Source organism: Caretta caretta, chromosome 1 (assembly GCF_965140235.1).
Source record: "Caretta caretta isolate rCarCar2 chromosome 1, rCarCar1.hap1, whole genome shotgun sequence".
NCBI lineage: Eukaryota > Metazoa > Chordata > Testudines > Cheloniidae > Caretta > Caretta caretta.
Genome location: NC_134206.1, coordinates 29,540,056 through 29,566,206, shown reverse-complemented (window position 1 = coordinate 29,566,206; position 26,151 = coordinate 29,540,056). Strand labels below are relative to the sequence as shown.

Here is a 26,151-nt window from a genome sequence, read left to right as displayed (position 1 = left end):
GGGACTACTTTGAAAGAAAGATTAATAATGTAGGGAGGCTTTTATACAGCACCTCCCCTCACACACACTCACTAGTTCCTTACGATGAAATGACAACCAGCACTCTGATTTCTCACCCCAAACCTCTAAGCAGTGAGGCAAGGAGGCTTTTTTCCTCCTCTTGGCTTCTTCTTCTTCTCCTCCCTTTCCCTTTGTGGCTGGCCCAGCCTGCCATTCTATGCAAATGTATAAGGAAAGCCACCAGTTAGAATGGGGAGAGGTGAAAGGGGGAAGAAAGGGTACAGGTAAGTAGACAAAAGTAAAGCACTGTGGGATACCTAAAGGTACATGGATTTATACCGATCCAAGAGTGCTGGAAGCAAAATATTGCCCTTCTGCTGTGTGGGCCATCCCATTTCTCCTGGCTTGCACAGAGTACAAGCTCTTTGTGATAAATGTTATCTGTTCTAAATACTGCTAAATGAGCTTCACTTGCAAAGCCTCCCAAAGAGAAATCTTGCTGTGCTAATCCACATTCAGAACTAAATTCTGTCCTCCGGATACACACACAGGGTTCTTGTTAACTTCAGTGTGAGCTCTATGCAGACATCTAAGGGCAGAATTTTGTACTATTTTGTCTTTGTATAGTGACTACTCAAGAATGTTCATGGCAACTCCTCTATGAGGTAGGGAAGTACTAACCCCATTTTACAGATGAGGAACTTAAGGCACAGAACATTAAAGGCTTTAGCTAAAGTCACATGGGAAATCTGTGGCAGGCAGAGCAGAACCTATTTCCTCTCCCTCCCAGTTCCGTGCATTATCCACCTTCTGCTCTTTTTGAACCACAAAGTCCCATCTCACACCAGAGTAATTCATGCCCAACATCTTTATAGGGACAAGTCATGTAAACATTAAAGGTGGGACTTTCCAAAGCCCTCACCACTGGCCTACCTCTGCTGCTAGCATTGTATCATTGACTTCAATAGGAACCTGGGTAGGCCAAGGCAGAAGGCTAAAGCTGTGCAAATAGGGTTGCCAGCTGTCCAGTTTTTGACCAAACACCCAGTCGAAAAGGGACCATCGTGGCTCTGGTCAGCACCGCTGACTGGGCCATTAAAAATCCAGTTGGCAGCACAGCAGGGCTAAGGCAGGCTTCCTTCCTGTTGTGGCTCCATGTGGCTCCTGGAAGCAGCGGCATGTACCCCCTCCGGCTCCTACATGTAGGGGCAGCCAGGGGGCTCTGCACACTGCCCTTGCCCCAACCACCAGCTCCACAGCTCCCATTGGCCAGGAACCACAGCCAGTGGGAGTTGCGGGAACAGTGCCTGTGGACAGGGCAGTGCGCAGAGATGCCTGGCCGCACCTCCGCATAGGAGCCAGAGGGGAGACATACCACTGCTTCCGGTAGTTGCTTGAGGTAAGTGCCGCCCAGAGCCTGCACCCCTGACCCTCTCCCATGCCCCAATCCTTTGCCCCAGCCCTGATCCCCCTCTTGCCCTCCGAACCCCTCATCCCCGGCCCATACCAGAGCCTGCACCTCCAGCCCGGAGACCATACCCCCTCCCATACCCCAACCTCCTGCCTCAGCCCGGAGCCCCCTCCCATACTGTGAACCCCACAACTCCACCCTCCAGCCTGGAGCCCCCTCCTGCACCCCAGACCCCTCATCCCTGGCCCCGCCCCTGGCCTGCATCCCCAGCCAGAGCTTTCACCCCCTCCTGCATCCCAATCCACTGCCTCAACCCGGAGCCTGCTCCCACACACTTATCTTCTCATTTCTGGCCCCACCCTGGAGCCCACACCCCCAGCCGGAGTCCTCGCCCCCTTCCACACTCCAATCCCTTGAGCCAGCCTGGTGAAAATGAGTGAGTGAGGGTGGGGAGAGCGAGTGACAGAGGGAGGGGGGATGGAGTGAGCAGGCCTGGGTCCTCGGAGAAGGGGCGGGGCCTCAGAGGAGGGGTGATGCAGGGGGCAGATCAAGGGTTTTGTGTGAGCAGAAAGTTGGCAAACCTATGTGCAAATAACAGATTTTTCCATTCACTGGTGATTCCAAAAAATAAAAAACTCGTATTTGTTTCAGATCAAGCCATGAACAAAATTTTTCAAAATTTTCAGCAAATTGAAAAGTCAAACAAAATTTCAAACTTTATGTTTTCTTTTGATAAAATAGAAATGTTTCCATTTTTATTTTGACCATTTGGGGTTGTTTTTTTTTAATTAAAGGACATTTCAAAGTGCTAATTCATTTTGAACTGGAAAATCTAGATGGTTGATTTTGAAAATGTTAGAAGTAAACTTTTTTACTTCTTGCCAATGTTTTGGGGGTTTTTTGCGGGGGTGGGGGGGAAGATGATAGGTTTTGATCAAAACACTTCAGCAAAACTGACATGAATTAGGTGAAATTGAAATGTTTCACAAACTTACATTTTTCACTGAAAACAGATTTGTCTTAAAAATTTCATCCAGTTCTACAGAAGGTTTTGGAAAACCCTGGCGTAAGTAGTCTGTGCCTAAAATAAAGTAAAAAACAATGCACCGTACTTAGTCAGACTGGATGTAGACTTTTAAAGCCACATTTCTGCCACCTTCACATTGAGTTGGTACCTTCCTCCCCAAGGAAATCCCATAAAGATAACTGGCACTACTCGCAAAGAAATATGCTGCTCCTCAGGAGCAAGGAGGACACAATCTGGCCCTTCGATTCCCATAATCTGTCCACCAGATCCATCCTCATATTCTTTGTGGCAAGACAATCTTAAAGCCACCGCCGTGATTGAATGTGGCAACGAAGGGGTTAAGGTATTCAAACAGTTGCATGGTCCCGCTTACTTCCTGTTTTCATTCATCTCTCTGCTGCCAGGAACACGCCCACTCCCATCGCTTCCTGGTTGGTGTGTTCTGGGGAGACGTTAACTTTCTGGGGGAAAAAAAACATTTAAAAAAATTTAATTCATTTTGAAAATAGTTTCATTTCATTTTGAATTATTTAATTTCTGGAAAGGACAATAAACCTTACGCTTTCAGTTGTGCTGCAGAACAGGCCAGCATTTCCCTAGGTCTGTTCATTTCCGTGGATTTATGGCCACATGTCTTACAGGAGGCTATTTTCCCAATGAAAAATCATCATGATTTAGCCATAGCACAAAGGGACAATTTAAGAGGAAGGGGACTAATGATGCCTGCCTGATACAAAGGCATATCTGAGAGCAGTCTGCACATTTTGTTAGTGAGTAGGCAAAGGGAGATCTTAGTTTTACAAGAATTAAATCCCCCATGCTCTGCTCTGCTTCTGTGAGTGAAGGGGAGTCTTTGAGCGCAGATCCTGGCTGGAGCGTGGGGGAAAAAAAGAAAAGTGCCATTTTTGTGCCATGTTTCTCTTTTCCCCTGAATACCCCCCCCCTTGCCCCTTCATGAGGGAGGAGACACCAAGAATGTGTCTACACTGAAGTTACATACCCATGGCTGACCCATGCCAGCTGACTCAGGCTCTCAGGGCTCAAGCTAAGGGGCTGTTTAATTGCAGTGCAGATGTTCAGGCTGGGGTGGAGAGGCAATAATGTAACTTCTGTCTTGGAAATTCAAGTGCTTTTCATCAGTAGATCTCAAAGTGCTTCACAAATTTTACATTTTCCCCTTTTTACAGTTGGGGAAACTGAGGCAGAGAGCAGTGACATGACTAGCCCCCAAAGAGCCAGTGGCAGAGCCAGGAATAGAACCCAGCTCTCTGAATTCCAGTCCACTGCTCTGTCTATGAGGCAAAACTGCCTCACGATTAAAAATGCCAGCATAGTACGAGCCACAGTAAATGTTCTAACCTAGGTATGTGCTTAACTTTCAATTCTTCTAGATCAGCCATATGCTCCTCTTGGAATAACAGCAGGAGTTAGCTTTTCTAAAAACCCAAAGAAAATGACTGTTCCATTCAAATAGGGGGTAGTGTTTTCAAAAGCACTCAGCGTTGGTTTAACACAGGGTTTTGGACTAAATGATGTCTTTTTCATCTCAAATTTCTTTGATTCTCCCATTGATCCATCAATTATTTTCAAGAGAGAGGCTTTAGATTATACAAAAAGCCTTTGGTCAACCTATGGCTGAAAAGCACTCAAATTTTAGCCTGTACAGCATTGTGCAAATAGGTGGTACAATATAATAATGTACCAATCTTGAGAACCTTTCCAGGACTAATCGGCATTCAGACTTTTTAAATCCTTATGCAGAAATAGTGGCATAGCTAGTACATTTCTTTTTATCATCTTGTATGCAATTATTATTTTTTTAAAAAAACAGTCAGATTACTAGACCTAGTCACTGGGGTTAACATAAATCTTCATTCAAGGAGAACATCCTGTTGAAAGTTAGAGTTAAGCAAATAGTTCATTGGGAATAATTTACCCTACAAATTTCACCACTTTCTGCTTGCAGAATGTCCATGGGGAGATCAGGATTTCCTCAGACATATTCTGTATTCAAATTTAATTGGATTTTTTCTTTCGAGAATTGTTTTTCACTCTGTGGATTGAGCATGAAGAATTCACTGCAAGCACCTGATACTCAATAGTCGAGATGTGATGGATAGTTGGGATTGGTCTCATCCAACATATGGTATCATTTCTATTCCTTAATTTGACAGGCAAAATTCATAGGGTTTGAAGAAGAAATGGGAGGGGGACTGGATTCACCGCTGTTGTGAATTGGCATACACTGAAGTCAGTGGAGCTATGCTGGTTTACACCAGTTGAGGATCTGACAATTTATCTTTGAATCTCTCAGGGCGAGGTAGGCAATTTAGAGATACACTATAGATGTCCATGTGAGAAACACATGCCTAAGAGATCAGAGAACACATGACTGAAATAATCAATAAAGGTTTGTCTACACAGTTTTTGTACTGGTATAACTATATTGGTTTAGAAACTAATATACAGTAGTTAAAGCCAAACCACCTCTTGACAAGGTAGTTATACAAGTAGAAGGAGAGTAAGATACACTGGTATAGCTGTGTCCACGCTAGCTGGTTATACCACTGTAACTATATCACTTTGTAAACCAACATAATGATAGCAGTACAAAAACTAACTAGCAGGTGAGCACTTAATTGTTGAAGGTTCCCAGAGGAGCTACAGGTGAACAATAAGTTCCTTGTTGTTAGTACAATTGGTCATGCAGGTACACCGATCTCTAAATAGCCTGTTATGGCAGCTACAATACATCCTAAAGACTGAGTTCATAAAGAGTACACAACAGCTGCAGCGGTTGCTCCATCTCTTGTTCTCCCCCCTCCTCCTCTGCTGTGGCTGAACAAAGGAACAGAAGCAGGATATAGTTCTCTGGGAATGCAGCACTTCATACTTGCCTTGTAGAAGCTCATAGCTGTAGGAGGGATGCACTCAGAGGGACTCACTGGGGCCTTGCCGACAGAAGAAAGTTGCACTGCTTTAACTAAAGGTGTGATTGAAAAGTGATTCAGTTAAACAGTGCACACCCTTTGTTGGCTCTCCTATTTCAGTTTAAACAGGGTTTATTTCTGGTTAGCTTAAGTTGTGTAGGAATCGGTTTAAGCTAGAGCACAATGAACCACCTAAACCGAAATAAGAGCCTCCACACAAGGTTTGCCTCAGTTTAATGCAATTGGCTTTAAAACCAATGTAAGTTAAACCAGCACAACTTTCTTGTCTAGTAAAAGACAAATGGCATGAAGCTTCACTATAAAACCTTGACCACCCTAACCTAGTCCTTTTCTGAAAATCTCCCACCCTTGCAGTCTGGTGGCCATTGTTTTTACCACTGTGTCATTAGACCTACTGAGGTAGACAGAGCAGTGATAAAAATTCTGGTGCATAATGCGGACACTGGTGCTTCCACTGCTGGGGTGGCACCAATGGTAATGGGACAGGGGGAGACTTTAAGGTAACGCAGTCTAAGACCTTGTCTAGATTCCAGATGTACATCCGTGGTGCTTCACTCAAGTGATTTCTCTCAATGCAAGCTACCATGAGTCAGTGCCTCCACATGCTGAACGTACACATATGTGCATCCAGTTTGCTGTTATGGGCTGCCTCCACACTGGTGCTACACTCAGTTGTTTGAGCTGCATTGACTTCTGGGCATACATCCAGAGTTCCCATCCCAGCTCCAACAGCAGTTGGGCTGATCGCTTGGAAATGGAGTAGCCACACAGGCCACTTTAGGGGAGTTTGCGGGGCAGTACGGGACAACATTGGTGTACTAGATTGCCTCACTTGTTGAAACATGACACTGTCCCCCAGCCATACTAGCTAGCATGGTTGACCTAGACATAATTCAATGAAACGGGGATCAGCAGTAGCCACACCACACTCTAAATATAGCAACTGAGGGAACTTTGTGTTCGGACAGAGAGTGGCTTAGAGTTTGGCTAGAAAGAACAACTGATGTTGATCATGCACTTTGTTTTAGACAACACCTAAGGCCTTTTCTACATTTAAAAGGGTTTGCCAATTTAGTTCTATCTGTATAGCTATACCAGCAAACCCTCCTAGTGTAGACTCATTTAATACCATCCAAAAAAGATTTTTGCCAGGACAGCTGATATCAGTTCCCTGAGCAAAATAAGCTAGACCAGCAAAAGGACTTTTTTGCCAATATAACTCCCTCTGTATTAGGGCTTTTGTCAACATAACTATGTTGGCACAAAATCATATAGCTATGCCAGCGAAATTTTTAAGTATAGACCAGGCCTATGTGGAGTGAAGCTTCTGTTGAAGCAGAGTAAAAGTCCGTTGACATGAGCTGAATCGATTTGGGACTTTCCCTCTTCTTAGTTCAAGGAAAATGAAGATCTTATTTCAGACATAGGTGCAAGGCAGAGCAGATACATATGACCTCTTCTGTAAGAGTTCGTAGAGATTTTCAGTTCTTCTGTGCTTCTCCTGCTTCATGTCTTTGTTCTATATGTGTATACACCAGAAGGCCAATCGGCTTTCAGCTTCAGATGACTAGCTATGGTATGGTGGTAGTTGGTTTCAATTCCCAGATGAAGCAATATTAACTCTTTTTTGTAGACACACCATTTTCTCTTACACTTATAGATTGATTTCCTTACTGATTTCCTTATTGAAGAGATATTACTAAGGGAATCTCGTTCAGAGTTTTATTTGCCCAAAGTCCTTTAAATGCATCCAGAATTTCTCTTCAAGAGCAATGAAGGGTTCACATACGGTGACTCCATAAAACTGCTGAGTTACAAGCGAGGGCCTGTCTCTACTGGGGATTTTTTCTATTGGTGCAGCTACACCAAGTAGATGAACCACACTGATGTAAAACAGGGCCGCGTAACCCACTATTCAGCATGCTCTGTGTGTCCCCATGTGTGTCTGATACCTGGAGGATGTGAGTCTGCTACAGATCTCAGCTGGTAGACTTAAGGCCCAGTCCAAAGCCCATCCAATGAAAAGACTCCTAGTGACTTCAGTGGGCTTTAGGTCAGGCCTTTATTCCTTTAACTCAGTCTGCAGAGGCTCACGTCCTTTCTCTAGAGATGCCTAGCTCAGTACCACAGAATAACCAAAACAACAGTTGTTACTCTTCTTTAAATGGGGCAAGCACTGTATTACATCACTACAACACATCTGCATTGGTGATGGCATCAGTGTAGCTACACCAGTACTAATATCCCCATCCCCAGTAGACACAGGTCCCTTAGAAGTTTAGAACTTATTCAAGACTTGTCTCCATGGGCTGCCTGTTTCTTTTGCTCCGCCTCCCTGTTTCTTTTGTGTGAGCTACAAAAGATCTGGGCCTCCCGGATCATCTGGAAATGGATCAGTGTATTCATGTGTGAAGTTTACAAAACACTGGAGCACAGGTGTCATTAGACGTTAGAAGTCATTCAGTCACACTCATGTCTTCATCCATGGTAAAAATGAAGGGAGGCTCTGCATCCATGAAGCAGCCATGTAAATCTCTGCTCTCTTCATTCATTCATAACATATTCTTTGGTGGTAACTGCCTTTTTCTTAGAGAGGGAGTACATGGGCATTGTTATGTTGCTGTTGTTTCCTTCTTTTATTATTTCACTTGCTGAGATTACAGACTGCTTTATCTACTTGGTTAGATGATAGACCGCTACATAGCTGGTAGGCTACACAACAGTCTAGAATAACTGTACCAATAGATTCCTTCCATTATTGTTTGCAGGGTTGCTGTGGCCATGTTGGTTCCAGGATATGAGAGACACAAGGTGTCTATAAATTGGCACCATAAAAGATATTAACTCACCCACCTTGTCTCTGTACTAATAGATTCGAACAAAAGGGAACTGGCCTTAATTATTAATTTGTTCTCTTTGTGCTGGCCTGTTTCTAAATTGTGGTTCTCATCACACTCTGAAAGCCTGTGGTGTCACTGTGAACACAGAGAGCAGCAACCTAACAGCTCAAACTGCAGGGGATAAATGGCATGGTACAGATTCATTCTTGTTTGCTTTTCATTTAGCATTTTCCACCATAGATATAATGTAAAAATATATTTGTGGGAGAAAAATAAAGTATTAAACTATTATAAAATAGAAATACTTTTAATTGCCTTTGGATGCAAAGTAAACATTGCTAGACGTTAGAGACAGGTGCCATCTGCTGGATGTTACAGAGATTGTCAAAAAGAGAAGCGGAAACAAACACTCTGTGCTCAAAATAACGTGGGGGTTGAAATTAATTATCAAGTGATCAATAGTCAGTCAGCAGCAATTAGGAGGGCCAGAATTCCACCTTTCACTTTCTTTGAAGCCTGGAGTTCTATAATGGCATCTCTGCCCTCCAGCTTTCAGTAAAGTTTGTTTTCTGTTCTTGTACAATTAGACTACTGAATTACTGGGATCTGTTTTGTCTGAGACAGATGAGACTACAGAGGAATGAATGGGGAGGAGCAAGATGGGAGATGGCAAAATGGAAGATCTGGCGCAATTAGTAAAAGAGGATATTAAGGGAGAATGAAAAGTTAAAACATAAAGAATGGTAAAGAGTGGAGAAAATAAATCCCCAGCGGCATTTTGGAAGGGAAATTACTAAACCATAATAATAGTACGTTAGCTATCATCAGCAATAGGTATATCCAAAACATAGGCCCTGATCCTGCAAACATACACGCACACACATTTAACTGTACTTAGGTGAGTAGCTCCACTAAAGTCGTGGTAGTAAAGTTAAGCTCCTATGCAAATATTTGTAGGACCTTGGCCCACACAGTCTAAAAATAAAACAAAAACAGAGGTAGAAAGCAACAAATCAGGATTAAAACTGTTTCTCTGATCTAATTCTCTGTTTCTCCGGTGCTCATTACTGTTACCTTGTAATCCATCGTGTTTCACTGAAACTTTGACATTTGCACAACAGCACTACAGGAGTCATATATTTTAGCACTTTTATTCATTTCTCCTTGGGAATAATGCTCAAATAAATTGGTTAGTCTCTAAGGTGCCACAAGTACTCCTTTTCTTTTTGCGAATACAGACTAACATGGCTGTTACTCTGAAATAGTTTTTTAAAATCACAAAACAATAAGGGAGACATCAGATATGAGTTATCAGAGAATATCTCATGCCAGCCAAACTTATTATAGACAGACAACCCAAATATCATAGACACTGGTGCTCATCTACATAACATTAATTCCTAGCCTAAAAGAAAGAAGCTCTCTTTTCACTGCAGTTGGATTAGTAGATAATTAATTACTGCATTGGTTATGTGAAATAAGAGATGTGATATCTCGCAGCACATAGTGACAGAAATAAGAGGACTCAAGATATCAGGGTTCTTCATGGTTGTTAAAATCCAACCATATCTTGTTAAGGGGAAGCGGTACTATTTAATTAAAATCAGGGCACTGGAGGTGGGATTTTTTAAAATGTTTAGCAATTGCCCCAACTCTGCTCCTGTTGAAGTCAATGGGAATAAGGGTATGTCTACAGTACGAAATTAGGTCGAATTTATAGAAGTCAGTTTTTAGAAATCAGTTTTATATATTCGAGTGTGTGTGTCCCCACAGAAAATGCTCTAAGTGCATTAAGTGCATTAACTCGGCGGAGTGCTTCCACAGTACCGAGGCTAGAGTCGACTTCCGGAGTCTCAACCCACAGTTCCCGCAGTCTCCGCTGCCCATTGGAATTCTGGGTTGAGATCCCAATGCCTGATGGGGCTAAAACATTGTCGCGAGTGGTTCTGGGTACATATCGTCAGGCCCCCGTTCCCTCCCTCCCTCCGTGAAAGCAAGAGCAGACAATCGTTTCGCGCCTTTTTTCCTGAGTTACCCGTGCAGACGCCATACCACGGCAAGCATGGAGCCCGCTCAGCTCACTGTCACCGTATGTCTCCTGGGTGCTGGCAGACGCGGTACTGCATTGCTACACAGCAGCAGCAACCCATTGCCTTCTGGCAGCAGATGGTGCAATAAGACTGGTAGCTGTCATCGTCATGTCTGAGGTGTTCCTGGTTGCCTCTGTGAGGTCGATCAGGAGCGCCTGGGCAGACATGGGCTCAGGGACTAAATTTGGAGTGACTTGATCTGGTCATTCTCTTTAGTCCTGCAGTCAGTCCTATTGAACTATCTTACGGTGAGCAGGCAGGCGATATGGATTGCTAGCAGTCCTCTTGTACCATCTTCTGCTGAGCAGCCAGGAGATGTGGATGGCATGCAGTCCTTCTGCACCATCTGCTGCCAGCCAAAGATATAAAAGATAGATGGAGTGTATCAAAACAAGAAATAGACCAGATTTGTTTTGTACTCATTTGCAACCCTCGCCCCCGCCTCCCATCTAGGGGACTCATTCCTCTAGGTCACACTGCAGTCACTCACAGAGAAGGTGCAGTGAGGTAAATCTAGCCATGTATCAATCAGAGGCCAGACCAACCTGCTTGTTCCAATAAGAGCAATAACTTAGGTGCACCATTTCTTACTGGAACCCTCCGTGAAGTCCTGCCTGAAATACTCCTTGATGTAAAGCCACCCCCTTTGTTGATTTTAACTTCCTGTAAGCCAACTCTGTAAGCCGTGTCGTCAGTCGCCCCTCCCTGCGTCAGAGCAACGGCAGACAATCGTGCATCTGAGTTGAGAGTGCTGTCCAGAGCAGTCACAATGGAGCACGCTCGGATAGCTCCCGGAGGCCAATACTGTCGAATTGTGTCCACAGTACCCCAAATTCGACCCGGCAAGGCCGATTTAAGCACTAATCCACTTGTCAGGGGTGGAGTAAGGAAATCGATTTTAAGAGCCCTTTAAGTCGAAATAAAGGGCGTCATTGTGTGGATGGGTGCAGGTTTACATCAATTTAACGCTGCTAAATTCGACCTAAAGTCCTAGTGTAGACCAGGGCTTAGTCTGCTCCCATTGAAATCAATGGTAAAACTCCCTTGATTTCGATCGAAGTGGAGTTAGGGGAATATTAAGACCTTTTGAAAACCCTAGCCACAGAATATACATTTTTAAAACATTGTGTTCAGTACAATGAAGTAATGCCAATTTACACTGGCAGAGAATCTGGCCCAGTATGTGCTTCATAGATTGTTGCTGGAGTAACTAGAAGGGTAGATGCTATTTTAGAATGTGTGCACACCAGTTGTGTGGTGGAATCACGTGAGCCGCTGTTCTCCTATTGGTTAGAAGTGCATGGGAACATATAAAAGGTAAAGGGAGGTTTTTTTCTCAATGCCTGGGTTTTTCTCTATATTTCAGTGAATATCCAGTATGTGGTGACCCCAGAGAAGCCTGTTGAGTGCCTCTGTCTCAAATAACACTTGTGCTGTGTGCTCTGTGCAGCTCCCTCCGGAGCTCAGCAACCAATCAGCTGAAAAGTGTGAAATCTGTAGCTGGCCAGGATCTGGTGTGTAGTTCTTCACAGCTCTGATGGGGAGCAGGGTTTTCAGGCTGACCACATCCTGGGCAGTAGAGGTGAAGGGGGCAAAGGAAGGGGAAGAGCAAACAGAGAGAAGGAACTGAGCTGGGAACAGGGGTGGGAAGAGGAGCACTGGATATACAGAAAAGGACAGAGGAGAGAGTAGAACTGTGGCCACTCAAAATGGATACATGTGTCTGTACTGTGTTGTCGGTCTAATTTAAATAGTAAGTGCCACATTTTCCATCATAATTCAGCACCTAACACACTGGAGGCATTCAATAATTAACAGCTAATGGTAATGGAATCTTTGGATTCTTTAATATATGAAGCTCAAACAAACGTCTTTGGTCTGGAGGTGTTCAGAGATGATGGTTATGAAGGGTGTGTGTGAGAAAGAAAGAAAGAGAGTTTATCTGGAATTCTTGTCTGATCTGTGTTTCATTCTTTTGAGATTTTGAAAATTTTCTTATTTACTTTGGTCCTTAAAATGGCATTTTGGTCATTAAAGTCCCAGAATGTTCCTAATGCTGGTCTATATGGGTGGGGTTTCCATTAGTCTAGAACATTCTGGGGCATCTAGGCCTTAGAATCGGCTAAAAGACAATCAAGAGGCAGAGTCAGGAAGAGGAAAATGTTTTACCCTCCCACTGTTGCAGGACATGGGAAGACCAGGCGAACTAACCACCCCTCAAGATAACTGGTTGATTAGAGTGACAGAATGCACAATTGCCAGGACTCCTCACAACCAAGGAGGAGGACTAAAGCTAGCTACTCCCAGAGACATCAGGAGTGGGGCACAAGGTTTCTTTGTGCACTACCATCTCCTTGCCAACCGAACCTAGTGAGAAATAGCCAGTAAATTTAGTGATCTACCAGTGGTTCTGGATAAGTAATGGACAGTAGGGGAGCCCAGGGACTGTTAGGAGGAGAAGAGGAAGAGGGAGGTCAGATTGATATATGGATTTGGATGCTGTTGAGATTCAAGGCTCACTAAGGCCCCCAGAATTTATTACCCACGTCTGAATATCCTCCGTTTCACTCACCCCTAGTTTCTAGCACCTAAAAAATACCCTTGTTGTCAGAGTCCAGAAATGTCTGAGGGGGTGTTTAGGGAGATAATCAAGGTCAGAGGGTTTGGGGGATGTGCAAGAAGAATTCTACACAAATTAAGAACCCAGAAGCAACATATCTGTTCTCAATCCTGTGAAACTTTCTCCCCCCTTGTACTAAACAAGGTACTTTACCCATCTCAAAACACGTCAACTAACACGTTAAAGAATTCCAGCATTAAAATCTTACCTGGAATGTCAGAGGAATTGCTGAACAGCTGTCTTATTATTATTATTATTATTATCATAAAAATTGACAGCTTTTAGCAAATATGTGTAAGTGAATGTTTTGTTTACTTTTAATATGTTTGAACATATGCATGTGCAAAAAGTTAAATTCTTCCAACGGAGCTTAGCATTGAATTTTTCTGGTCTTGGTTTGCTTGCGCCATGGATTTGTCAGCAGAAGGAATGTACAAGTTGATACAAAAAGTTGATACAGTCTCATTGTCAAATAAACTTAAAAACGGGGGGGAGGGGGCAGGGGGGGAATGAAAAGAATGTGAAGGCACATTTTATACATCAAAACTAGCATTTTTCTGAAGTTGGAACAGATAAAAAAAGAAACTGAAATACCTTAGTTTCACCATCTTAAACAAGTGTTCCAAACAGGAAACTTGGCATGCAAGATGTATTAAATCAGATGAGAGATCATTTTTTTGAAAACGAGATAAATTTCTAATTCAAGTTTTTTAGGTAATCACAGTAAGTCAATATTTCCTTCTTCTCCAAAAAAAGTATAGTAAAAAATATTCACAAATAAAACAACTTACATATGCAAAAATTCCATTTAAATAATCTTTTCTTCCTGTTTGGCTGTATCTGCAGTATATGAAAGATTAGTGTAATCTTTTAAGAGTGTGATTGTATCAGAATGTTTTTCTCCTCCTGTCATTATTGTCAACCTATAGCAAAGAAAACATGTGAGTAAATACTTATCTGGATAATATTTTTATTTTGATCACTGCAGTTTTGAATGTTTTTGAATACACCTAGATTGTGGTACTCTCTGCTTCCTGTCCTGTCAATTAGGCAGGATAAACCAGTAAATTTTTTTACAATTTTCCTACCAACTCGCTGCGTCTCTCTCTTAAACTGTTCCAACTCCATCCTGAAACTTATGTTCTTAGGTTGACTCTGCTCTTTGGAAAAGAACACCACAGACTCAGCATGACTCAGCATTCACTATGGCTAACAGGAGGGAGCAGCTGAGACAATACTGTGGCAAATTCATCTTCAGCCTTCAAGCCTCCATTGCCAGTTTGTTCTGATGTTTTCTGTGTGCGTTCCTCACACTTTATAGGAAATAGGTAACAGTGTCAGATACACCATGTCCTCCCTCTGCAGAGCAAAAGGTCCAAGATGATAGGACTCTGTAGCATGCTTCCTCAAGTTCCCATGAGATAAATGACAGTGGGGGACAACTCTGTTAACTGAAGATCTCTCCTTGCTGCCTCTGTTCCCTAAAGATCCCATCATATAACTAGGAGAGATAATGTCTCCAATCATGCCCTTCAAATTTCTCATCAAAATTCCACCTGATTATCTTGCCTTCAGCAGGGGATAAGAGAACAAGGGGATAAGAGAACTAGGAGAGATCCTTGTGATGTCTTTTGATCCAAAGGATCCACACTGTGCAACCCTTGCTTATGGTAGTAAATGCTTATGTGAGTAGTGCCATTGACATATGAGCTCTCCGGGCCACAGAGCCGATGGGACTACTCATCTGAGCCATCACAAGGATGAGTCAGTGGTGCACAGTAAAGCCTTCAGCAAGTAGCAGATTTTTCAAGGAATGTTCCACTAGTGAAGTCCACTCCCATCTCAGTGTGAATCATAGAATCATAGAATCATAGACTATCGAGGTTGGAAGGGACCTCAGGAGGCCATCTAGTCCAACCCCCTGCTCAAAGCAGGACCAATCCCCAATTTTTGACCCAAATGGCCACCTCAAGGATTGAACTCACAACCCTGGGTTTAGCAGGCCAATGCTCAAACAGAAATTTCAAAGTTGCCCCCATCCAAATGGGGCAGAGATAATCACAACAGATCAATGTACCTTTATCTTCTCCAATGGATTTTCAGTCCACTACGCTCCTCCTTCATGTGATGCACCCTTTGCTGTCCCAACACTATGGATGGGAGAGTCTCAAACAGTCCAGATAAACACTGAAAAGTTCAGATGTCTAAGGAAGCCTGCTCAAATGTAGCCTAACATCTGGTCATGAAAGCTGCCAGGGACAATACAAATCCAGGTTTTCTTCACAGTCTTACTGTATAAAAGACAAATTATCAAGTTCTGGTCGCTTGTTATAACCATTATATTACTGGTCATAGAATCATCCAGGTAGTCATTTTAAATGAACTGTATAGGAAAGGTTGGAATTGTTTAAACACTCATACAACTGCTTTGGACATCTCTGTCACAGGTATGTATGCCAGTTGTCTTGACATCGGCCATAAATTCCAAGTGTGTAGTTATAATACCACTTGTGTACACCAAGCTCTCTTCCTTCCAAAGAAAAACCCAAGAGAGGAAGACAACTCAGTGATGCTCCCCTTTTGTGGTATTTCCACTGAATTCTTCCTTCAGAGGGTGGGATGTGCTACAAGGAGAGGGATGTTTTTACCCTCAAGCTCATCAAATCCTTTAGTATTTATTACATATACAAGGCCATACGCCTATAGCCAACTCCACTCTACCCCTCTGCCACCTGCGGCTTTCCTTTCCTCCCATCAGGCACTAAGATGGCTAGCTGGTCTGCCCTTGAAGCTGTGCACCTCTTTAGGGAAAACAAACCTATAGTTATTTACCTTTTCATAGTCTATAGAAACAATACTGAATTAATCCTCAATTCAGGTCTCTTCTTCAGAGGTTCCAGGTCATGTCCTTGGCCTACTTTTTGAAGAATCTCCTATTTCTTTCCAAGATGTATTATTTATTTATTTACTTACTTATTACCTTTAAATATTGCTTGACTGCTGCACAGAAGGGGCCAATGTTAGTAGAGAGAGTTACAAGGTAACATCAGCCTTTCCACAGATGGCCCCACCATTTCTCTCATGAACATGGGCTTTGAGGTTGTTCTCAGAAGCACATCTCATAAGGTCTCAGTTTGGCTCCCTTGTCTTCTTCCCCTGCTCCTTTTCAACAATCACTCTGAAGGTTTAATTGCAAAAACAGAGTCAAAGGTTTACTCCTCTCCTCTCTTCATACCCAGTGTGGCAGCAGTTTCCCCCAGCCACTTTCACTCCCTTCTTTCATAGAATCTAAGGATTGGAAGGGACCTCAGGAGGTCATCTCGTCCAACCCCCTGCTCAAAGCAGGACCAATCCCCAACTAAATCATCCCAGCCAGGGCTTTGTCAAGCCTGACCTTAAAAACTTCAAAGGAAGGCGATTCCACCACCTCCCTAGGTAATGCATTCCAGTGTTTCACCACCCTCCTAGTGAAAAAGTTTTTCCTAATATCCAACCTAAACCTCCCCCACTGCAACTTGAGACCATTACTCCTCGTTCTGTCATCTGCTACCACTGAGAACAGTCTAGATCCATCCTCTTTGGAACCCCCTTTCAGGTAATTGAAAGCAGCTATCAAATCCCCCCTCATTCTTCTCTTCTGCAGACTAAACAATCCCAGTTCCCACAGCCTCTCCTCATAAGTCATGTGTTCCAGTCCCCTAATCATTTTTGTTGCCCTCCGCTGGACGTTTTCCAATTTTTCCACATCCTTCTTGTAGTGTGGGGCCCAAAACTGGACTCCACATGAGGCCTCACCAATGTCGAATAGAGGGGAAAGATCATGTCCCTCGATCTGCTGGCAATGCCCCTACTTATACATCCCAAAATGCCATTGGCCTTCTTGGCAACAAGGGCACACTGTTGACTCATATCCAGCTTCTTGTCCACTGTAACCCCTAGGTCCTTTTCTGCAGAACTGCTGCCTGGCAATTCGGTCCCTAGTCTGTAGCGGTGCATGGGATTCTTCCATCCTAAGTGCAGGACTCTACACTTGTCCTTGTTGAACCTCATGAGATTTCTTTTGACCCAATCCTCTAATTTGTCTCTGTATCCTATCCATACCCTCCAGCATATCTACCTCTCCTCCCAGTTTAGTGTCATCTGCAAACTTGCTGAGGGTGCAATCCACACCATCCTCCAGATCATTAATGAAGATATTGAACAAAACCAGCCCGAGGACTGACCCTTGGGGCACTCCACTTGATACCGGCTGCCAACTAGACATGGAGCCATTGATCACTACCCGTTGAGCCCGACAATCTAGCCAGCTTTCTATCCACCTTATAGTCCATTCATCCAGCCCATACTTCTTTAACTTGCTGGCAAGAATACTGTGGGAGACGTGTCAAAAGCTTTGCGAAAGTCAAGGAACAACACGTCCACTGCTTTCTCTTCATCCACAGAGCCAGTTATCTCGTCATAGAAGGCAATTAGATTAGTCAGGCATGACTTGCCCTTGGTGAATCCATGCTGACTGTTCCTGGTCACTTTCATCTAAGTGCTTCAGAATTGATTCCTTGAGGACCTGCTCCATGATTTTTCCAGGGACTGAGGTGAGGCTGACTGGCCTGTAGTTCCCCGGATCCTCCTCCTTCCCTTTTTTAAAGGTGGGCACTACATTAGCCTTTTTCCAGTCGTCCGGGACCCTCCCCCGATTGCCATGAGTTTTCAGAGATAATGGCCAGTGGGTCTGCAATCACATCTGCCCACTCCTTTAGCACTCTTGGATGCAGCGCATCCAGCCCCATGGACTTGTGCTCGTCCAGCTTTTCTAAATAGTCCCGAATCACTTCTTTCTCCACAGAGGGCTGGTCACCTCCTCCCCATGCTGTGCTGCCCAGTGCAGTAGTCTGGGAGCTGACCTTGTTCGTGAAGACAGAGGCAAAAAAAGCACTGAGTACATTAGCTTTTCCCACATCCTCTGTCACTAGGTTGCCTCCCTCATTCAGTAAGGGGCCCACACTTTCCTTGACTTTCTTCTTGTTGCTAACATACCTGAAGAAACCCTTCTTGTTCCTCTTAACATCTCTTGCTAGCTGCAACTCCAGGTGTGATTTGGCCTTCCTGATTTCACTCCTGCATGCCCGAACAATATTGTTATTACTCTTCCCTGGTCATTTGTCCAGTCTTCCACTTCTTGTAAGCTTCTTTTTTGTGTTTAAGATCAGCAAGGATTTCACTGTTAAGCCAAGCTGATCACCTGCCTTATTTACTATTCTTTCTACAGTTCGGGATGGTTTGTCCCTGTAACCTCAATAAGGATTCTTTAAAATACAGCCAGCTCTCCTGGACTCCTTTCCCCCTCATGTTATTCTCCCAGGGGATCCTGCCCATCAGTTCCCTGAGGTTGTCAAAGTCTGCTTTTCTGAAGTCCAGGATCCGTATTCTGCTGCTCTCCTTTCTTCCCTGTGTCAGGATCCTGAACTCAACATCTCATGGTCACTGTCTCCCAGGTTCCCATCCACTTTTGCTTCCCCTACTAATTCTTCCCGGTTTGTGAGCAGCAGGTCAAGAAGAGCTCTGCCCCTAGTTGGTTCCTCCAGCACTTGCACCAGGAAATTGTCCCCTACACTTTCCAAAAACTTTCTGGATTGTCTGTGCACCACTGTATCAACCCTTTCTCACACCTTCTTGCTCTCACAAGAATCTGCTTGCAGAGCCCCATCCCTTCCTCCCCCAAAGAAAAAGGGGTTTACTGCCATTGTTTCCTCATTCTAAAAAGCACAGGGACTGTTGCTCCTTTGCAGACCTCGGGAAGAAATTCAGTCATTACTTCTCTCTCCTCCTCGGCTCTTTGCTGAAGAAATATGTATTAGCTCAGAAGATACCTCTCTGTCCTAGTGCTTGGGAGTGGCTGGAAAAACCTTTTCAGCACAGAATTCTGCTTTCGCTGTAGAATATTTACAAAGTACTTGGCAGCGGAAAGACACCTCTACTGTCTAACTACGTCTCCAGGTTTGTTCCCTGGACTAATGTCTTTTAAAATCTCAGATGAAAGATTTAGGGACTAAAGTCCAAGCTTTTTCAACTCATACTTTTCTCTTCCTGGAGCTTATCAGCCACCTTGGGAAATTTCCACTTCAGGAGCTGTGTTGTTAGAGCAGTCCTCAGTTCAGCCAGGACAAGGCACTGGGGGCCGGGGAGATGGGGCTGACAGGGGGAATCTGTCCATAAGGCAATAGCGGTCCAGATTGGAGGGGGGGTAATTAAACATGGCTTAATTCCAAACGAAAGGTCAGTTCTTGGCCCCCAGCTCCATCCCTTTTTGCTGCTCCAGTAGTGCAAGAGTGCAGACATAGAGGACCTCTAGAAGACATAAAGACAGCATAGCGAGCTCTACACCTCTATCTCTCCTCCCCACAAGCACAGGCATCATTCTTGATTGGGCCAGGGCCTGCTTGCAGGGAGCCTGGGCAGAGCATAGTGCATTTCAGTGCTCTTTGGTTAGCAAAGTAGTCCCTAGGAGACTATTCTAGCTGGCATTAGTTAGAGCTGACCTAGGTCACGCTAGGGGCTGGTCTGGTAACTATTTCTTAGACATTGCTGGAATGTTGAGTTTCAGGATTCCTGGGTTTTAGTCCTGACTCTGGAAGCAAAGTGTGGTTTTGTGGTTACAGTTAGGACAGCCAAGCACATAATTTGGCACCTTCATTCTGAAAGTGTGGTCAAGTGAATGAGACTTGGCTGTGCAATAGCAGAGACCCAGGTACTGTTCCCGGTTCGTGAAGTGACCGGATACAGCCCCTCTGTTATCTCACCTGTATAGCCAGAAAATTGCTAGTGGCCTCCCCTGAAGGTCGGTATAGGGGCCCACATTTTCAGAAGTATTTAGGCATTGATGTGCTCATCCCATTGACACTCAATGGGATGTAGACTCCTAAGTGCTTAAATCCCTTTTGAAAATGAGCCATAGGCTCTTAAGTCAGTCTACGCATTGATGCATTAAAAATCTGGGCCATAATGCCTTGGTTAATAATAAGGGTTGTGACATGCAGAGAAATATTAACAGCAATGAATGGAGAAGAGGGGACCACAGCTGATGGTCACCTAGCTTCTAGTCAGTTCAGCTTCCCCAAGGCCACAGGGCATTTTGCGGGAGAGCTTTCTCACTTTTTTCATACAGTAATCCACTCTGGGATATAGCTGATATAATCTACCACAGGTGGTGGACCCCAACATTGAGCTACTTGTCATTGAGCTACTTGGATATTAGGAAAAACTTTTTCACTAGGAGGTGGTGAAGCACTGGAATGGGTTACCTAGGGAGGTGGTGGAATCTTCTTCCTTAGAGGTTTTTAAGGTCAGACTTGACAAAGCCCTGGCTGGGATGATTTAGTTGGGGATTAGGTCCTGCTTTGAGCAGGGGGTTGGACTAGATGACCTCCTGAGGTCCCTTCCAACCCTGATATTCTATGATTTTATGATTGTGGTGGTCACCACATGTCCTTATTTTTATTGGAGTGGGACCAGAGAGCCAGTGCCCCCCTGGAGGCCTGGGAATAATATTTCCTTTATGCCGTCCCTCCAATTCCTCTCATTCCTCTGCAGCTCAGTGAGATGCCTGCGTGGTTCTGGTAGCCCCACCATGGGTTCATCCTTATTGGTGCTTCTACAACCTCCTGCCATGTCCTTGGGAACTTTCCATCCCTGTCTCATTGCAGCTGATTCATCTCTCTAAGGACAGACAGAATCTCTTACCCAGAGCCAGCTACCTTTCAACTAGAGACACATGGCTAGATTCAGTCCTGACTTTCACCAGCTTCTACTGATTTAAAACCTAACACACTGTAATCCCCTCTCTACTGCTGTGAGTCCCATTGATTGGAATGTGAGGATAATTATATACATGTGTAATAGTTTGCAGGATAGGGCCCCATCATATCAGAAAAGTAAATCAAATAAAATTGCAGCTGCCTGTTAACTTAATGTGCTTTTTACAGTTGGATTTTGGATGATATTAGGGGAAAAGCTGTTGCAATCAACAACGTTTAATATTGAAAATTTATATTCAACCTTGTTGTATCATGGATGTGACATTGACTCGAGTGCTGCTTTGAAACAGCAGGGAAACTGCAAAGCCAGAGTTTCTGCTGAGGCATCAGTTACTGTGAGGAGAACCAGCCAAAGTTTTGCTTGTGGGCAGAAATTTCCCAGAATGCGTCCCAGGTAATTGGGCTGAACTGGTGTTTTGGCAAATCTCCCAAACACATTGGCTCCTCACTCCGGTACAGGAACAAACCTAGTCAGTGTTCTAAAACTGGGGTCAAATTCTCCAGGATGGATTTGATTCAAAAGAATCTGCTCGGTTTCGCAGATCTATTGTGGTGCCCAAAGTCAAGGGGTTAGGGTACCTGGGGGGGAAAGTCAGAAGCTGAGACTGACAGAAGGCATTTCAGCTTTATTAAATTGTTGGCTGCATGCCAGCCACTTAGGGACATACAGAAATCGTTGTATTTAAAATAATAATAGTACAGTTTAGCATATACCTGTTAAGAGTTACTGAGAATAATTTCAATATATATTATTTCATCATGCTGACACTGTTATTATTAGTTAATTTCTTTATTTATGTATTATTAACAGCTAGAGGCCCCAGCTGAGATCAGGATCCCATTGTGCTAGTACATAAAAATGATGAGAGAGTCTCTGCCCTGCGAGCTTAAAATCTTAATAGACGTGCCAGATGAAGGACTGGAGAAAGGAGATATTGTTATCTCCATATTAGAGATGGGGAAATGAGAGAAAGAGCTAGGGATCTGCTCAGTTAGACTCCCATTGACTTCAGTGGGCTTTGAGTCAGACCTTTACTGCAGAGGCAGAGTTGAAATAAATCCTGTTTACTCCCAAAGTAATGCACTCTTCTCCAGGGAGAGTGAATTTTTTTGGCTAGGTGTACGCTCCTTAAGTATGCAATGGCATCTGCAGGAGTGAGGAGTTGTCAAGGTTCCTTCCCCACTCTGAACTCTAGGGTACAGATGTGGGGACCTGCATGAAAGACCCCCTAAGCTTATTCTTACCAGCTTAGGTTAAAAACTTCCTCAAGGTACAAACTTTGCCTTGTCCTTGAACCCTGTGCTACCACCACCAAGCGTGTTAAACAAAGAACAGGGAAAGAGCCTACTTGGAGACGTCTTCCCCCCAAATATCCCCCCAAGCCCTACACCCCCTTCCCTGGGGAAGGCTTGATAAAAATCCTCACCAATTTGCATAGGTGAACACAGACCCAAATCCTTGGATCTTAAGAACAATGAACAAGCAATCAGGTTCTTAAAAGAAGAATTTTAATTAAAGAAAAAGTAAAAGAATCACCTCTGTAAAATCAGGATGGTAAATACTTTACAGGGTAATCAGATTCAAAACATAGAGAATCCCTCTAGGCAAAACCTTAAGTAACAAAAAGACACAAAAACAGGAATATACATTCCATTCAGCACAGCTATTTTACCAGCCATTAAACGAAAGGAAATCTAACGCATTTCTAGCTAGATTACTTACTAACTTAAGGAGTTATGAAGAGCATTCCTGATCTGTTCTCGGCAAAAGCATCACACAGACAGACAGACCCTTTGTTCCCACCCCCACTCCAGCTTTGAAAGTATCTTGTCTCCTCATTGGTCATTTTGGTCAGCTGCCAGTGAGGTTCTTAGCTTCTTAACCCTTTACCGGTGAAAGGGTTTTGCCTCTGGCCAGGAGGGATTTTATAGTTCTGTATACAGAAAGGTGGTTACCCTTCCCTTTATATTTATGACAGGAGTGTATTAAAAAATGGGCTGGAACTGAAAGGCGCTTGTTCGCAAATTTTAAAATCAAGTGTATCTTAATTTGTGCATGTTCCCTCCATGGAAGAGTGTCTTATTCAGTAGGCGAGACTGTAGCTCTGACTGTAGTGATGAGCAGCCAGTTTTCAACATAATCAGAATTTACTGTGAGTCTTCCTACATTTTGTGTCACACCAGCATCATTACAGAACTTCACCATGCCAAATAAAATGTTTTTAAAACAATCTTTGAGGATTGAGTGACTTATTAGATATGAAATTTGCAGTGTTCTAGCCATGTTGGCTTCCAGGATATGAGAGAGACAAAGTGAGGGAGGGTAATATCTTTTACTGGACCAACTTCTGTTGGTGGAAGGGACAAGCTTTTGAGCCACACAGAGCTGTGCTTCAGAGCTGGAGAGCATTTGGGTTACCTAATTCTTAGATAAGGAATAACATTTTACTTCTCTTTTGGGGACTAGAGAAGGAATTTAAGGCAGAAATGGAAGCTATTACGGTTCAATGATTATATTCTTTATCAGAAATTAAAAATCACCCATAATTAAGATCAGTGAGACTGGGACCCTGTATTCCAAAACTCAAGACCAATGACACCAAAGATGCTGATATATCTGTCAATGTGAAGGGGATTGTCCCTCTTTATTAGGATTGAGCTAATCAGCAATGATATTTTTAGCTATGTAACTGCTGGGCCATCTAGCCCATAGATTGTCTGTGTGCTTCCTCTTTAAATCTCTAAGGACTCTGCTCTCTGCAGAGACAAGCAGTCAGTCTGTGTTCAGCACTCTGCAGACTGCCAGAGGGGACGCACAAGGCTAGATCCACAAAGGGATTAGGCACCTAATTGCTACTTTAGGTGCCTAAATCCAAATTTAAATTCTCAAAGCCCCTGCTCATATGCCACCTAACATCCCTAGGCGCCTACGTTTCCACTGGTAAAGTCCCCTATGCGTGTCTAAATTTCTGCCAGTGGGCATGCACATAGCTGCCTAAGGCCTGATAGCGCTGAGCTGCCCAGCACCTAAGTCGTGGTGGGCTTCACAAAGTAGGCGTTCCCCAGCCTGTGTCATATGTGGGACCTCATCTGGTAGGCTGCCTCTGAGAATGCCTACTAGATAGATTGGGCCCCACACAAAATATAATTACTGGAGGTTTTGGTGCCCCCTTCCCTTTTATATCCTATAATCCAGTGGGGACTAGAGTGTAGCGCATTCAGCCAGGATGTTGGAGACTTGGATCCGGTCCCCACTCTGCCTGATTGGGAGCAGGAGCTCAAACTCCGGTCTCGCACCTCCCAGGTGCAGGGCCAATCAGAGGTGAGGCCAGGAGGGCCATTTGGCCTGGGCCTCAAGCTCAAAGGGGGCCTCAAATTTAGACACTTGTTAATTTTTTGGCATTTGATAAGTTTCACAACTTGTTTTTATGCAAATCCCTATCAGACCAAAATGTGACACACTCTGTCAGCTTAGAGCTGCAAATTTAAGCAAATAAGAGATGTGATTTGGTAAAAGACATAATTTTTTGTTAACTGATCTAGATTTTGTCACATTAAAGAGTTAAAAATGTTCATAAATATTAATAAAAATATATCTGTTCTGATGGCACAATCAGACCATGATGAACATGTCCTCTCAGATCAGCTGATTATATAAACAAACCACTACTAGTGGCTGGTGCTGGATCAAGCGCATGTTGAAAGGTAAAAAATTGTTACATTTTAGTGTATTTAGAGTTTTACATTTAGTTGACTAAGGAATGATTTATGTGTGAAAATTCCTCATTGTTAGCTTCATATGGTAGCTAAAAGAGGTGACTGATTGGTTGGTTGAGCCCTAGCTTGGTAGCTTGGCTATCATCATAGGCTTTCATAGTCTATAGGCCCAAGTTCAAGGTGAAATTTTGTGAGGACACTCTTGTATAATGAGTTTCGTGAGGACACATGTTTGAAATTTTTAGACATTATCCCTCTGTCTTTATCCGTGTCTGTGTTTACTAAATATATGTCATCCCTTTGTCTTCAGCTTAGCCGGTTATATTATACTTTGCGTGCTTGAGTTTTGATTCACAGCAAAATATTTCAAGTGTGGATAGGCTACGTATTGACCAGATAGATCACTATGAAGAGGAGATTTGAAAGTGGTGCAAGCAAGAGATGGTGAAAACAACTGAGTGAAAACAACTGAGTGAAGCAGCAGCTAAGAGCTCAAAGCCAATAACTTCATTTCTCAAACCACTGGAGAAAACACCCTACCCAACAAACAATGCTACAGATAATGAAAACTCCGCAACTGCAACAGGTGCTATTTTAATGTCAGTACCTGAACATGAGGACAGTAGTCAAGAAGGAGATGTGCCAACAGTAACAGATGCAGCCGAAGATCCTGTGTATGATCAAGAAACTCAACAGCAACAGGAAGATGTAGATCTTACTCAGCAAGAGCAATTCATGAATACTACGGGTTTGACTGTGACTGACGTTGGAATTATTGACAAGAGCAATGCTGCCCAAATGCAATCTTTTCTTCAAATTAGTTGTTTTGAAATTCCAAGTAACATTCCATGAGATGCTGATAATCATGCTTTCCCTACTCGTCTGCTGACTAAAACTCTTCCAAATGGTAAGACCTGCGCAAGAGACTGGTTATGCTGGAGTACGGAAAAACAATCTCTGTACTGTGCACCCTGCTTCATTTTGAACAAAAGTGCTGCAAATGCATCAGTTCTTTCTGATCAATCAGGATGGAGCATCAACAGAGGCTGGAGCAAGTTGAAAGACAAAATATCATCATATGAGAGTTCAACATCACACAAAGAAAACTATGTTGCATGGAAATCAGCCTGCAGGGCAGCATCAGCTGAAAGTTCAGTTGAGAATTTACTCTAGATTGAACTCTCTACAGAAACTAATAACTGGAAAAAACTTCTTGAGCACATCCTGAATGTCATCCTTTTTCTTTCTAAGTGGGGATTGGCTTTCTTTGGTTCCAGTCAACTTATTGGTGATCATGCAAATGGAAACTTTCTAGGCATAGTTGAGCTCCTCAGCAAATATGACCCACTTTTATCAGAGCATGTTAAACGTGTTCGAGAATCTCAGGAGAGTCAAAAGCACATGCAAGTCCATTATCTCTCCACACGCATACAAAACGAGTTTATTGAGCTATGTGGGTCATTCGTACAAACAACAATTCTTGATGAGATTTGAAATGCCAAGTATTTTTCAATCATTGTTGATGCCAGTCCAGATTGTTCTCACAAGGAACAGACTGCTCTGGTTATTCGATATGTTAAGATTGTAGACAGCTCAAGATTTTCAATTGAAGAAAGGTTTATTTTGTTTGATAATTTCATGAGAAAAACTGGAAAAGAAATTTCTGCTCGAGTATTAGCAATTC

At 43.4% G+C, this 26,151-nt stretch overlaps 1 protein-coding gene and 1 long non-coding RNA gene across 4 annotated transcripts in view; one reads left to right on the top strand and one right to left on the bottom strand.

Annotated features, from left to right (window-relative positions):
- The window catches only part of LOC125633963 (uncharacterized), a 32,328-nt gene extending 9,797 nt beyond the window's left edge, over positions 1-22,531 (bottom strand). The window contains exons 1-4 of one of the 2 annotated variants that reach the window (XR_007355739.2): positions 22,474-22,527; positions 15,920-16,117; positions 2,812-2,899; positions 2,407-2,492 (exon numbers count right to left, since the gene is read on the bottom strand). This is a non-coding gene — a long non-coding RNA (uncharacterized LOC125633963). Of the gene's footprint in view, positions 1-2,406; positions 2,493-2,811; positions 2,900-15,919; positions 16,118-22,473 lie in introns of both variants that reach the window. The other variant, XR_007355740.2, reaches the window with a different exon arrangement.
- Positions 1-26,151, top strand: part of MAML2 (mastermind like transcriptional coactivator 2) — a 290,103-nt gene that overhangs the window by 221,959 nt on the left and 41,993 nt on the right. The window lies entirely within an intron of this gene.